This window comes from Sturnira hondurensis, unplaced genomic scaffold (genome assembly GCF_014824575.4).
Source record: "Sturnira hondurensis isolate 20B ecotype Veracruz unplaced genomic scaffold, ASM1482457v3 Scaffold0020080, whole genome shotgun sequence".
NCBI classification, from domain to species: Eukaryota; Metazoa; Chordata; class Mammalia; order Chiroptera; family Phyllostomidae; genus Sturnira; species Sturnira hondurensis.
In genome coordinates this window covers 1,222,024-1,234,663 of record NW_028092711.1, presented here as the reverse complement: position 1 = coordinate 1,234,663, position 12,640 = coordinate 1,222,024, and positions in this window count along the sequence as shown.

Genomic DNA, 12,640 nt, shown 5'->3' with positions numbered 1-12,640 from the left:
AGATTTATATACACTGCAGGGTTCAGAAGAAAACTTACTGTCATAATTAAGTTAATAAAACGTTCCTAGTATTGATGTACTTGAATATACAATAAGAACTCCCCTTTTAAAAAAAGTGTATGCTCATTTGAATGTGTACCACATATGACAGCTGTTTGGCCAATATTTCTAACAATGAATTTGGAATTCATTGGTTTTGGAATATTCTTGAGTTTCTGGGTTTGGAATGGTTCTTGAGCTGTAATCACTAAACATTAATCTAGCTTTGCCTCCATTGGGTTTAAGAGCTACTGAGTAATGGTAAAACCCAAAAATCAAATTTCAACTAAATCGAAATATATAGTTTGTTAACCAAAGAGTGCACACTCAATACATAAGATCTATCCCATTACTTGGTACATAATGTTTTTACATTCAGGCAAAGAAACCATAGCTTTACTTGAGAAGAACAAACTAGAGAAAAACTTTTGAATAGAGGAATAAAACATTCCAAAATGCAATATTTTTTAAGAAATGAGTTATCTTTTAACAGGTTTGTTAGTACCAACTTTATAAAATGTTGACACCTCTTTGCTTTCTTAAACCAAATGTTCAAAGAACTATTCAAATTTTCCTTAATGCCTCAGGAGCATTAACACATTTTGGTCTATCTGGGTTGACAACCAGCAGAGGCTTTTCAGGGGTCATTTATCTTTAAGTAGGCTGGTCCCCTACTTAAAGGTAAATTCTGATACCCCTTCACTGGGGTATCAGAAGACCTATCAGCTTTCACTGCCTCACCCAAGAACAAATCCTGCTACTTGAGGTTCGGGCCTGTCGGTATTTCTCATTTGGCTAGCCTAAGGACAGTTTTTTATGCTTTCACTATTCATTCATTCAACATATGCACTAGAAATACAGTGATGAACAAGATGGTCACTAAACAAGGCCCAAGACCTTTGCAGCAGCTATGAGCAACATAGGGGCTTTGGTTTGGTTTTGCCTATTTCCTGGTTGTTGGAAATCTGGCTTCTCTTTTATTAGTTTTACAATGTTTAGAGACCACACAGTCTGCTCCTCCGTTATCTTTCATTTGTATATCCATATTGTGGGTAAAGGGCTAACAAAACCTTTTTCTTTTCTGCAAGAGAATTTTGTCTTAGGTTAACTACGTAGCTCTGTTCCCCTGGTAAACTGGTAAGAGTCGAATGTCAAATGTGGTTCTAGGCAACATAGCTTATGAGAAAGAAAAATCAGAGCGGTAACTTGCATCATACTAAGAGAAATTATAAATAAGTTATAAATATTAGATAGGGAGGGACACCATGCTTCCTGCTTCCCTGAGATAGGGAATCCTGGTAACTGGGATCTTGGAGGCTTTGCCCACGGACTTGCAGGCTTCGTAAAATATGAGACTTTTAAGCTTAGGTATGTCCCTCACTTGCCCTGTGTACATCACTTTGCTCCAGAGCTAACAGATAAGAAGTTTCCCGCGCATCTATTGAGACCTGCATGGACACAGGCCAGAGGAATGCCTGCACTGCCCATTGGCACCTGTGGCTCCTCACATTGAGTGGCCTTCTGCCCATGGCAGTCTCCTGAGTCTGAATGTTGAAATGTGCCTAAATAGACTTCCTGGTAGACGTTGCGCTTTTTCTTCCTACTTGGGTATCATTGAACGTTCAGAATATACAATAGCTGTCCATACCACTCTGTTTCAAATCTTCACATACAGTCGTGTAATCTGTCCAATAAAAGCAAAAACATTTAATTGATTATGTCCAAAATTTTGTCATGTCTATTATTTTTTGTCCACCAAATTTTCAAAAAGCACCCCACAGCACTCTACATGTAACGTTTCCCCTTACCTGCTCACGGTACTTGAAACACTTCATGGGAATGTCAGTTTGGGGAAAGGAAGATTCATTTATGCAACAGAATAATATTGTAAGAGGTAGTTACTCTCACCCTACAAAAGTTTTCCTGATCTAATACAATAGCAAATAATCAGAATTTTAAAAATTAAAATAGGTGAACAGCATATAATAATGATTAGACAATATTAAATCAAATTCTTGAAAATATTTAAAGGATGAAGAGACAGAGAACCTTGTGAGGACTCAAGAATCTTCCAAGGGCTTTGGAAAATGAGAGCTCTTTCTTTTGCGTAAGCCTATTCTTTAAAGTAGACCGATACTGAAAGAGGGTATATTTTGGTTTAACAGAACTTTCTAATAATAACAGCAGCCTGAGATAAAAATGACTCTTGAAAAATGGAGTTTTCTATTTCTGAAAATCAAAGATTAAATGACCAAATTATCCAGAACCCTTCCAATCCTAAAACTCTATACCTAGGGTTCATTCTTGCAATAAATCTTTACTGAGAATCTAAGCGCAGAGCATAGATATTTGTAAAATTACTGGATGTACTTTGGACTCACAAACAGAACTCAGTGGAAGAAAAGGAAACAGCGTCTCAGCGTAACTTTGCAGAATTTGGAAGAAAAACAATGAGCGCTAAGTGGAGAAAGAAAATGGAGAAGAACTACACCCTAGGACAAAATATGCTTTTACTAGAAAAAATTTTAGAAACTCCTTGGAATGCAGAATGAGCCCTCCCTGGACCAAGAGACAGGTCTGAGAGTAGCAGGTTCTCACAGCCAAGTTTGCCTTTGGATCACATGAGTATGCAAGCTCAGAGCTAGACCTGAATTGTTTCGGACTTTAGAGGGGCTCTTGAGAGACCATGTGGAGAAAGAAAATTGTGATAAACCAGCTAGACAGAGAAGGAACTTTCAGGGCAAGGACAAACCACTGATACAGGAGATTTTATTGTACCTCCTATGTGTTATATGTAAGGATTATCTGTCCCATCTATCCACATGTTTCACTCATTCCTCTGTGAGGATGGATCCATCCTGGGTAATCCTGTTAACATACAGTGTTAAGTACAGCCTTTAAGTGCATTCAGGATGGAAGCAGAATCAGCCCAGGGAGGCCTCCTATACCTAGATTGCATGGATGAAAGGGGGAAAATATTCTGAAGGCAGATCGAAGAAAATGGTAAGACTAATACATACTAATTAATTAAAATTAATTAATATTTTGTCATGAATATCAATTAATAATATTCACTATTCCATTGTTAAATATTGTAATGAGTAAAGGTATTACTTAATTAATTAGAAATACTCTTAAAAATGAACAAGAGACGTCTTCACCAATCACCCCAGGTTCAGGAGCAGGAAATGGGTTCCTGAAATACCATGGGCCCAGTCAGTTCCAAGAAGTTCCAGTGAAGAGCCGTCTGAGTGTGGATGTATTCAAGACTGGCGCGGGAGGTAGAGGACTCAGTCCAAATAGAAATCAAGACCTTCTATCCAAAAAGCAGGGGGAAAGTGCCACAAATGGCACAGAAATATAAACCTCTTTTTTTAAAATATGTTATTGCTTATAAAACATAGTGATAATTCTGATAGATGGATAAAAACAAACTTACAAGTTATAAAAATACAAAAATTTTGGTTTCATAATTTATACAAGACAATAAATAATACTTTATTAGTATGACAACTTGATTGGTCATAAGATTTTCTTACTTTTTGCAAATTCATTCATTAGATCATCAAAATCTACCTCATGCTTACACTCCACTGTCCTACTGAACTCAGCTTACGAGACACAGATAAGTGTTTCCTTACAAAATACAGCTTAAAAAACACAGATAAGAAATGATAAACTTTAAGACAGCAAAGGCAGAGCAATGCACTAAGTACAGGGTCCTTCAAAGCACAGGACCCTGTGCATCCTCAAAGCTGTCTCTGCTGCTGTGTGACACATACTATGCTTAATCTCCTGCAAGAGAGGCCGTGTGATGGCTGATTCAAACTCAACTCCCAACCTACAAACTAGCTGACCTTCAGCAAGGTCACTAAGCCCCAGTTTTCTTATTTGTAAAATAAAAGTAAATAATAACATGCCACAACTCAAAGATTTGCTGTAGGAAATACATTACAATAATCCAGGAAAAGCTTTAGGCACAATGCCTGGCACACAACAAAAGCTCGATATATTAGAGTTCCCGATATTTTACTACCTGTGATGAAAGGCAAGGGGGCACCGCGGTCAAGATTGTAGCCCTGTTCAATCCAGTCCTGGGGCCACTAATAGCCAACTGTAACTCTGGGCAAGTCAGCCTCTGGGCTTCAGGCTTCTCATCTGTACTAAAACATTAATATACGCAAAGAACTCAGAAAAGAGCCTGGCACATTGCAAGTACTCAGTAAGTGTTGCCTATTGGTATTTCTTCCATTACCGTGATTTATTCCTCACAACAACCAGTATAGGTATGTGTTGTGATGTTCTCTTAACGGATAAGCTGAAGCTCCAAGAGGTGAAGTAGCAGCTTACACAGCACCAAACAGCCAATATGAGGAAGTCCTAGATCTCAAAGACAGGCCGCTGCACCTCTATCCAACACAGGCTGATTCCGGGGCCTAAGCTCATAACCACATGCTAGTCCCTACTATAGAAGACATTCATATCAGAACTAAACTAACTGGGTGGTTAGGGTCCCACACACATAAGTTACTGAGTTGGCCAAAAAGTTCGTTTAGTTTTTTTCTGTAAAATAGGAGACATGCTTTTCATTTTCACCAATAACTTGATTGGTTTGGATATTTTGAGTATGTCAGCTATCTTCCATGCGTTATAACATTGATAGTTTTCAATTAATGTCTCAATATGATCACTATCAACTTCAACTTGGCTCCCTGACCATGGAGCATCATCTAGCAAGAAATCTCCAGCATGAAACTTTCCAAACCACTTCTGACATGTTCAATCAGTCCCAGCCCCTTCTCCATACACTGCAAAAATCTTCTCTTGCATGTCAACTGAATTTTACCTTTCTTTAAATAATTATAACATGCCAGAAATGTTTTGCATATTTTCTTTCATTTCAATATTAAAATTGCTACACAAAAATTCACCACTTTTGATAACCTTTTTTAAAATGCATGCTGATATGACAGCTGTCACAATACAGTTTAACAAAATTGTTTCAAAGGAAGTTAAAGACAACTAAGTGCTACTAGACCCATCTTAAGGGAAAAACCAAACAAACTTTTCCGCCAACCCAATACTTCTGCAAAACCACAGTTAGAAAACTTCTGGATTCAACTAATTTCCAAAATGTTTCCCTGCTCTAACATCCTATAAACACAAGTCAAAATTCTGTTCCATCACCTTTTGCCTTTTCTATGTTTGAATTTCAACACCTGTGGTTTGTACACTGACATATCTGAACTATCCTTGACAGACGGAATAGATCCACTCACAGGTGATGACCGTGTGCTGTTATCACATGCCGGTGTGGCCTGTCAGCCTCTGACTACAAGGCAGCCATGCAGTTTCCTCCTCAGTTTCTGCAGAGCCAGAAAACTGCTGGAATATTCTGAATACGGTAGTTACCCCTTACCCACGGGGGTGTATGTTCAAGTAGATGCCTGAGCCTGTGAAAAATAACAAACCCTGCATATGCTATGTTTTTCCTATACATAGATTCCTGTGATAAAGATTAATTTATAAATTAGGCACAGTGAGAGATGAGTAATAACATAATAAAATAGAGCAATTATAACAGTATATTGTAATGAAAGTTATGTGAATGCAGTCTCTCAAAATCTTACTGTGCTGTACTCACCTTCCCTGTGATGCTGTGAGATGACACAAAGCTTTACTAAGTAGAGAACTGTCACCTTTTCCTCTTTGGCACATCTGAATTGCCAGCCTCACCACTCATGCACTTTGGGGCCATTATTAATAAGAGAGACATGAACACGGGCAGTGCCATACGCTTCCAGCTATCTGATAATCAAGAGGGCTGCTGAGTGGCCAGTGTGCAGGGATCACAGACAGCGTGGAGATACCGGACAAAGGGATGAGTCACATCCCAGCAGGATGCAACGAGATAACTAGAGATTTCATCCCGCTACTCCGACTGGCAGGCAATTTAAAACTTATAACTGGTTTACTTCTAGAATTTTCCATTTCATATTTTCAAACTGCAGTTGACCACAGGTAACTGAAAACACGGGAAGCAAAAACCATAGATAAGGTGGAACTACAGTATTATTTTAAAACTGAAAAAAAAAATGCTTCTAAGAATTAATTGATGGCTTCTATTTCTGATTATATGGGGGACTAGATGTCCAGAGAACATTTTCCAGGATGGATCTAAAAATTCTAAATGTAAAAAATTAACCTCTTAAAAGAACTAGCAGAACTATTTGGAAAAGGAGAGAGGCAACAAGAAAGTAAAAATCCTGAAAGCGAATCCTGTCTCGTGCGGTTGTTTGTCTGGAGACAGGGGACGGAGGTGTATCTGGCTAAACTAGGTGCTCACATACTGGGCAGAACAGACCAAAACGCGTGGCCTTTAAAAGCCCAGAGTGTGGACTGGGAAACATGCACATGAACCCAAAATCCCAGAAAGGGATTTTCTGCCCGAGGGCTGAACTAAGGAGAGAGCGGTGCACCCCAGAGAGAGAGCTGCGTGTTTAGGACTAGAGTTTGTGCCATGTGGGTTTCCTCTGCTTCCCGATAAATTCAAACCAAAGAGTAGGTTTAACATCTCCCAACTGAACTTATTTGGGTGATGGAATGCACTCTAATAATGTACAACTAATGGTACAAATATGTAAATTTATTAAATAAAACCTAAACCATACACTTAAAACGAGTGAATTTTAATGTCCATTACCCCTCAACAAAGCTAACAGGGGGAGGGGGGATGCTGGTGAGGAGCAGATTGCCTGTCTTGCTCCTCATCCTGATCACAGGCACACCAACAACTTTTTCTCCAGCTAAAACAGACACTCAATGCCCTTCACTAGGAGTATTTCCACTGATCAAAGATAGAATCAAAGGAGAAAAGAAATCCAAGAAGAGAAGGGCAGAATGAAAAGAGGAGAAAACTTAATCTGTGCCATGACACATTGCCTGTGTTTGCGTTCTCTTCCAACATGATCCAAGCAAACTTGGCACAACAAACCAGGTCATATCTACATAACCTCGTTAGCATGCCACTCAGGCTATGATTAGTCAGAAAGAAATAGAAAAGTTTGTTAGAGGTGGTGAGGATCTTACGATAGAGAGAGGAGCAACAACAAACTTATAACAATACCTCCTTTTGTCTTGTTCCAGGACAGGTTGAGTGGGGAGCGCTTGGCTGTGTGACCAGCCCTCTGAGAAATGTAGTCCGCAGGAATTCCCGTCATGTGCCCAGCCCTATCGCTGTCTTCCCTGGGTCTTAGCTTTCTGAAACTTTTGCGTTTCTTTGGTATATGGTTACCTTGCCTAACAAGGCGGCAGCACAAATGTCACCTGCTTCCTTCGACTCTTGCATGACTTATTCTTATGTATTGTTCTTCCTACCTTCACAAGAGGTGTACTCGTTTCCTCCTTCCGTCGCAGCTAACACTGCTTTCCTCTGGTCATGGAACAAACAAACCTAGCTTCAAGCCAATCCTGTTCTTCTCTGAGAATTTTATAACTTCCTACCAAAATCAAGACAGTATTCCAAAATAATACATTTCGGTAAACCTAATACATTTTTAATGTGTCATCTGGTGATGAGACTCCTTCTACTACTTTGCAAAGTAACCCCCCCAAGACAATATGTTCTTAAAATAAGTATTTTTAAGTAGGTATTTTTGAAACAAAAAGTATGCACATTTCTATCATTATTTTGATTTTTTAATATTATAAAACAATACATGACATTGGTAAAAAGTCTGATGATACAGAAATATCTACCATAACTCAAGAAGCCCCCCTCCATGGGCCTCACTGAACTCTGTTCCCCTCCTGGGTAACCACTGTGGACAGTGTGGTGTGTGCGCATCCGATCTTCCTCTCTGCATTTTCATCTGTGTTTCGCACACACACACGCAAACACACCATGAACAATACAAACATAATTTCAGTGAAGTAGTTCTGTTCTTTTTTTCACTTAACACACCCTGGAGACTTTCCCCTGCCAATAAATACAATTCTAAACTCATTCTTTTTGTCAGCTTCATAAAATTCTATTATATGACCACACCATGACTCATGGAATAGATGTGCATTTCAACAGCTTTTCTTTCTTTTTTTTTTTTTTTAAGCATCGCAAAAGAACTCCAATGAGCGTTCTTTCTGTACAAATGTTAACATTCCGGTGATGAAACACTGGATGTGAAAGGGCAGCGTCCAAAGGCAGGATAGGGACCCCCACTTTCCATGTAGGATACACCACCTTCTACTCTCACTCACCACACGGTTGAGAGTGCCTAGGTCCCCACATCCTCACTGTTCCTGAATTTATATCTAACTTTTTTTAAGCCTTGCCCAAAGACATTTTTTCATTGCTTTTAGAGAGAGAGGAAGGGAGAAACACTGATGCAAGAGAGCATCAATTGGTTGCCTCTCGTACATGCCTGGACAGGGGATCTTATACTCCCTGAGAGAGAGAGAACCCTCAACCCAGCAATGTGCCCTGGCACTCCAACCAACTGAGCCACACCGGCCAGGCTATATTTAACTTTTCAATATCTCAGTATCAATGGATGAAAAAAGATATGCCTTTTCAATTTGTATTTTCCTGAACACCAGTGAAATTTAGCATCTTTTCAGTCATTTGTATTTATTGACCTATGAATTGCCTGTGCATTTCTTTACCCATTTTTCCTATTGCCTTACATAAACTGGTTTATAGAAATACCATAAATTATGGCTAATTATCAATTTTAATTCTTTATGTGAAAAGATTTACTCCTAGTCTGTTGCTTATCATTTTACTTTGCTTATGATTTTTTTTTTGCTGAACAGAAATTGATATTTTTTATGTAGTCAAATGAATTGTTGCTGGCTCATTGCCTAGCCCCTAATTACAAAATAATTTTTTACATTGTTTCAGTACTTTCATTGTTTTGTCCTTTTATGTGAAGATTCTTATTCCATCTCAATGCCCTATGTCCTATTTCCACTCTTTGTTTGTGTTGACTGAATTGGAGTTACTCCTGGTTTCTGTTGGGAAGAATGACTCATTACTGTAGTGCCTTCCCAGGGCGTGTTTTGGGTTAAGGTATCTTTTGCTCTGGTTTCTGGAAATGGGATCCATCTGCTTACCAGCCTCCAGTCAGTCCTCACTGGGAGTTCCTTTCTTGCTAGCACAGTATGTTTTTCTTCACATTTTTCTATCTTGCCTTTCATTTCAATGGAATTTCAGAAGAAATAGGCTATAAATACATATGCTTAGTCTACTTTCTTAAGTGGAAATGTTGTGGTATGTTCTAAGAAACATTTTATTATGAAATAAAAATATGCACATAATAGAAAATTTGAAAACTACAAAAAGGCAAAGAAAAATACAAATCGACCAAAATTGTACTATTTGATAATAAAAATGCTCAAATGTTAGTAAATTTCCTTCTAATATTGCCAGTGCAAATAAAATTGTTACAGAAATGGAGGATGATAGCATATAGTTAGTTTTGTACCATGCTTTTTAAACTCACATTATGTTCAGAGTATTATCTTATATCCTTAAAAAACATTTCATAAAAAATGGTTGTAGAGCATTCTATCTACACATATTTCTTAGCAATTAGTGATGAATTTATTTTTTAATTTTTATTTATTGATTTTAGAGAGAGAAAGAGAAATGGGGGAGAGAGAGAAACATGAATTTGTTGTTTCACTTATTTATACATTTGTTGGTAACTTCTTGAATGTGCCCTGACCAGCGATCAAACCCACAACTTTGGCATATCTGGACGACGCTCTAACCAACTGAGCTATACCCAGCCAGGGCAATGATCAATTTACCTTTTATTAACATACTTATCTCCAGGAAGAATAATACATTCCATGATTCATTATAGTCAAAAGTCTCTTCTCCGACTTCTGACTCCTGGTGATCAGTTTCCCTTTGTGAAATCAAAGTCAATAAATTCTGCCCCAGAGGTGGAATTAATTGGGTGAAAGGGCATATACCTTTCTAGCTCCTGATAAATCCTTGCTCTCTAGAAATGTATAATTTACACCACTACTTTATGAGGCTGTTCTCCTTCTTTTGACATATATCAGTTTGGAAAGCAAGAAATGTTTTCTCTAAGAATGAAGTTTGAGCATATTTCTCATACATTAGCCCATTTTGCATCTTCTATCATAAATTAATTGTCTGTTCCTAGCCTTTGCCACAAACGACCCTTTAAAAATGCTTTCTTAGAACACTGGCAGGAAAATCTCAGATATTCCACGCAGCAATATTTTTACTGATACATCCCCTAGAGCAAGGAACATAAAGGAAAGAATAAACAAATGGCATCTCATCAAAATTAAAAGCTTCTGCATGGCTAAGGAAAACAGTATCAAGATACAAAGAGAAGCAACAGCTTGGGAAAACATATTTGCCAATGATACCTCAGACAAAGGTTTAATCTCCAAAATATACAAAGAACTCACTCGACTCCACTCAAAGAAGACAAGCAACCCAATTAAAAAATGGGAAAAGGACTTGAACAGACATTTCTCCAAGGAGGACATACAGAGGATCCAGAGACACATGAAAAGATGCTCGATATCGCTAGCTATCAGAGAGATGCAAATTAAAAACACAATGAGATACCACTTAACACCAGTCAGAATGGCTATCATAAACAAAGAAACAAACAACAAGTGCTGGAGAGGTTGTGGGGAAAAGGGGACCCTAGTTCACTGTTGGTGGGATTGCAGACTGGTACAACCACTATGGAAAACAGTATGGAATTTTCTAAGAAAACTAAAAATGAATGTGCCTTTTGACCCAGCAATTCCACTCTTAGGAGTATATCCTAAGAACCCTGAAACACCAATCCAAAAGAACCTATGCACCCCGATGTTCATAGCAGCACAATTTACGATAGCCAAGAGTTGGAAGCAACCTAGATGCCCATCGGTAAATGACTGGATCAAAAAACTATGGTACATTTACACAATGGAATTCTATGCTGCAGAAAGGAAGAAGGAACTACTACCCTTTGCAACATCATGGATGGAACTGGAAAGCATTATGCTGAGCGAAATAAGCCAGGCGGTGAAAGACAAATATCATATGATCTCACCATTAACAGGAATCTAAACAAACCAAACAAGCAAGCAAAATACAACCAATGACACTCAAATATGGAACAGGCTGTCAGGGCCCAGAGGGGAGAGGGGAGAGAATCATAGGGGAAAAGGGAATGGACTCACATGAACAAGTATAAAGGACACATGGACAATAACTAAGGGTTGGGGGCAGAAATGGGAGGGAGGTGGGGAGCACTAGGCAGGGGGCGGGCAGGGCTGGGAATATAAAACAGGAAACTGTACTTGAACAAGAATTACATTTTAAAAATTATAAAAAATACAACAAAACAAAAATAAAGCCTTACTTTTATTACTCCTAAAAAAAATACTTTCTTAGCTTTCAGGATTATGGTCAATCCACTGAGTTTTCCCCCATCAAGGCCAAGTGAGGCCTCCAAACATCAGAGTTCTAGTTCCCCTTAATTACATCATCAGTCAACCTCCATTGCTTTGCGCACATATTTTGTTTTAATGAGATTCCTAATAATGCTCAAAAAAATTTTTTGAGGTCTACTCTGAACTTCTGGCCAGGAAGTAGTGACAGCCCAGAATTTTGCTCAGAGAAACCAGGAAGATGATGTGAAGTCTGGTGTTCTCCACTGTCACCCATCCAAACTTTTGCAGGCAGGTTGTGCAGCCCAGGTCAATTACCCAAACTTGCTGTGCCTTAGTCACTCTCACTCCAAGGTGTTGCCCACCTCCACACCTTGCCCCTTTTTGTCTCCCAAGTCTGGAAGGCCATTCCAGCCCAGCTACCTCTCTTCATCAAGGCTAGCTAAGTGTCCCTCTTCTATGCTCAGGGGCACTGGGGTGTGTGTCTATCATCCACGCATGTGCAGTTCATGAATGTGTCTCCCTCTTGCCCCCCACAAAAGCTCTGTAGTTCCCTAGAGCCATGCACAGAGCTCTCCACAGCACATGCCCCTGGGTGATGATCATTGACCTGAAACCAGTGGACACACACCAGCCCCATTCACCTTCCAACAGCACGGGTACTCAAATGCTTTCCACAGCTGGCCACAGCTCACCACTGCCTACAGCATACAAGTAGCCTCCTAAACACTGAAATGACATTCAAGGCTCTCCCCTGTACCTATTTGTCCAGGCTTAGACAACCTGCTTCTACTCACAGCCAAAAAAGAATGTATGTGCAGCCCTCACACACCCAGGTCTGTCTCAGATACAGACTGGCCACCACTGTTCTCCTCTGAACCTTCACCACTTGTCCTTTATATGCATCCTACCCAATCTTAAGTGAATTCCAAACGCAGTCTTGCCCTTACGCCCCATTGCTCCTTCAATACCCCCAAATTTAGTGACATTTCAGTTCCTTATGCCACCCATCAACTCCAGCCTCTTACAAACGTTCAGTGATGAGGTATGCTTATATTAGACTACGATTAGCTAAGGTTAACTGATTTTAATCATTTTTTCTAGGATGATGTGGATTGCTGTATTTTCTGAATCACTGTACACGGAGAAGCTCAAAAATATTGATAGGATCAGA